This window comes from Triturus cristatus, chromosome 4_1 (genome assembly GCF_964204655.1).
Source record: "Triturus cristatus chromosome 4_1, aTriCri1.1, whole genome shotgun sequence".
Classification (NCBI taxonomy): domain Eukaryota; kingdom Metazoa; phylum Chordata; class Amphibia; order Caudata; family Salamandridae; genus Triturus; species Triturus cristatus.
Genome location: NC_140585.1, coordinates 21,431,538 through 21,435,422, shown reverse-complemented (window position 1 = coordinate 21,435,422; position 3,885 = coordinate 21,431,538).

Below are 3,885 nucleotides of genomic sequence, written 5' to 3'. Positions count from 1 at the left end.
TTATGCCCCATATACCTGGTCTGTATGTGAGCCTTTGTATGCTCTATGGTGCTGGTGTCGATCTTTCCACGTGCAAGCCAGGGTAATGCGTTGGCTTTGGTATGGACTTTCCTCTTGCCTCAGTGTTTTTCTAGTTTCCTAGCTTGGGCGGGTAACCTCACTTGCATGTTACTAGTGGAGTCTCCATAATGGATCGGGGAACTTTTTTTAAAAGATTTAGCAAATATGGATCGTCTTGAGATTTATTAAATAATTACTAATTTCACTCTAATTTCAGGGAATAGTGTACACGGGATGGTACCGAAAACAATCTGCTAATTACGAGCTCTATAAAAATAAATGCATTGGGAAAAAGGACATTTAACAATAAACATAGACATATGCAATGAAATAGTAACAACCTATAACAGAATGCAGTTGTTAGTTCGGAGCAGTACAAGTAGGTCTGGGTCAGGGAGTTTTTTCCCTGCTCACGCTCGCAAGTGGTAAGTTGGCAAGTGCCAGCTGCCGCTCGGGTAGAATTTCTACTTGAGCAGCAGAAATATCAGCGTGTATGGCAGTTCGCGCTGCACTCTGCCACTTGTGGAACTCGGGTGAATTTTCTTTGTCACTTTACGGAATTCTGCAAAGTGTAACTCCACTAACTCTGCCCAGGCCTGAGAACAAGTTGATTTGTATCAGTAAAATAGCAAACGTTAAATTCTGAGCTGGAAATTTTTTTATTTTTTTCATCAAGCATAGACTTACTATCAACGACATACCACTTAAACATGCAGCATATTGCAAAATATAACAGCACTAAAATATCAATAAATGCATAAAATAGAAAAAATGTAAAGGAGACTAAGAAAGAAAAAAGTTGACAGAATAAAATTATTACTTTGCCCAAAAAACCTTAACCCGCTCCAAGCGCCTAGCGCCCGAAGAGAGGGGATTCTCCATGTAATACACAGAGCTAACTAAGCCAGAAAGTCTGTCACTTTCAGCTTGGCAGACATAGATAGAAACGCTGTGTGCAGAAAAAGAAAAAACCTGACAACTATCGTTCTTCCGTAGCCAGACACTATGCCTTATTTCCCCAAAGTCCGACATTTCCCTAATGTTTCCAAATTACTCTCTATATAACACCCAAAGGTAGTGTGTACTGAATGCCTGACACCCAGCGGTCCAAGTGCAAAAATCCACCTTTTCACTTCTTTTTGATGTTCCCAGTGTTGAAAAACCCTAGAAGTCTCTAATACAATCAATTTGATTAAAAAATAAGATTGAGGTGGTCATCCTATATAACACACCAAAGATCGGGTGTACTGTTGTGTCTGGCTCAACTGTTTCAGCTAAAAATTGTATTCCAATAAAACACACCAAGGGTCGCGGTGTACGTTTGTGTCACATCCAACTTTTTAAGCTACAAAGTAACCCTATATCACACACCAAGTGTCAGAGGTGTACTTTTGTGTCACACCCAACCGTTATTGGTGAAAGAAATTGTAGCTACCATCACCTTTTTCTAGCTTATTATCTAGGGAATACATAATTATCTACACGCTTGTCCTAATTTGCCGAAATCCACATGCTGGACTAAGTGTCAGATGTAGTCTCTTACCCTTGTGATGGCTGTCTCTGGACTGACCTCCACCCTGCAGATTCAGAAGAACTGCTAATAAATTATGGCGTCTGCTCACCCATCTTGTTTGAACGGATGTGAATATATTCAGACATGGATCCTTGTCTTCGGTAACACTCCGGCTTGATAAGGCTTGATAAACCAATCACAACTATCTGTCTCGCAGAAAGCTTGCTCGTACATGAATTTACTTTGATGAAATGAAAAGACAAGAGCCGTTTGGTAAAACAGGAACAAGTTTGCTTAATTAAACGCAGCAGCAGGGAGAGTTTCGACTGAATGCGTCTGAGGAAAGTCTCTCAGATTACAAAGTTTTGGCTGACATTATATTCATCTTGTGAGGTACAGTGAAGTAATTTCTGCATTCCTGAAAAAGCATTTCAGTCATAAATTGACAAGTTTGGGCATCTGATAAGGACACAGATGGCTCTCGACCTCAAAGTGTGACAGAATGCGGGTCAGTGTGCATGTGTCCAGATGTCCAGCTTCAGGAACAAATGTTCACTGTGTGGTGTGGGTGTGGTGTCCTGATTGGCTCAGTGTTCCTATCTACATGTTTATCTAGCTTTGTGGTATTTTTGGGAAACGTGTGCCTTTGGCCAAATGTGTTTTATTGGGACCAATTTCCTCTGACCTGTTGATGGTGCAACTATCTGCCTTTGGCATCGATCAAGGTTTTCCCGGGGTGCATGTTTGTCTTTGGGTTAAGAGAGACCCCACCTGTGACCTGTCATTCGATAGGGGTGGGTGTGGGTCGCTGAGCCTGTCTGACCACATATCTCTGACTCACAGTTGATTGGGAGGTCACCTTGGGTGAATCTGATGCACTGATACATGTCCATTTGAAGTCCTGAAAATCATATGGCAGTCACTGGTATCATTAGGTCTCGGCTAGGCAGCGCATGCGCTGTCTCGTCGAGAGATGCTGTATACAGTATAGTGGGGGAAGCTCCACCCACTTTCCAGCCTTCTGTTTGATTCGCTCGCATCATATTTTCTGCATTGTAATTGGTGCTTAGCTTTGTAATTAGGGGTGGGCGGAATTTGCAAAATTAACTTTAGCAAATTATCGCGAAAATGCTTAAAATCTCCGCAAACACGCCGGAAATATCGCGAAGACGCGGAAGTTTTTTTCCCGCCTGTTCGCGGTAATTTTTGCATGATCGTGGGTTGCCAACTTACCCATGCGGTTGCTCACGGGTGCGGCCATCTTGCTTTCACTAGTTCCGCCCTCTCGCGATGCTTACTTCCTGTTCCTGGTCGCGCAATGCATGTTCGTGCCCGTTCGCGGTAGATATTTCCTGTTCACGACCGCTTTTACTTGATCGCGTTGCTTTTTGCTTGCTCGGGGAGAAAATATCGCGCGAACTTGCGCACGTGGTCGCAATGGGCGCGGCCATCTTGTTTTTCACTCTATTGCATGGTTCTGGGGCCTGATTTTGAATCCTCCCTACATCTTTTCAATCCTTTGTTTAAACCCACTTTTTTTTATCATTCTTATTTATTATTTCTCTAACTATTTTCCTGCTTTTATATTTTTGTTTTTTAGCTACTTTTTCTCTTTCTATTGCCTGCTATTATTTATTTCCTTTACTTCTTTAATTTTATTACCTTTTCTTACCCCAGAACCATGTCTAAGGGTGGGGCTGGTCGCCGTCGCAGCCAGAGCCGCGACCGCCTTCCTTGCGGAAGGCGGCGCCCACAAGGGGTGCAGGCACGAGCCTTATTTGGGGAGGTGGAGTTGGCTGCACTGATTTTCTTTGTGCAGCGCCACCTCCCCTCAACCCTGGCAGCAGGTGGCAGGCCTGGGTCCGGGTACGGCCTCCGGGAGCATCGGCAGCGGTGGAGGAAGGTGCGCCGGGCAGTGTTGCGCTTTTCTGGGGTCCGGCGCACCCAGGCGCAGCTGACGCACCGGTGGTCCGAAATCCTGGACCGTGAGCAGGACCTGCTGGACCTGCTAGGAGTGGAGGTCCCGGGGCTTGGTGAGTAACTATTTAATTATTACTACTTTGTGCCTGTTCTTCTGCTCTGTGTTATATATTGCGAATATCTTTTTTTTCTTCCAACCAGCTAGAATGTTGCTGCTTACATTCTAGGTTAATTACGTTTAAAAGTCTTCTGTGATTATGACACAGGTGCTCTTCTGCGCTACTACTAATCTTACTTGTTTGCAACTTTGCGTTTGTGCTCGCTTAGCGTGATTCATTCTGTACGAGTTTATTTTAGAGAAATTAAGTTACGTAATGCTACAGTGACTCTAG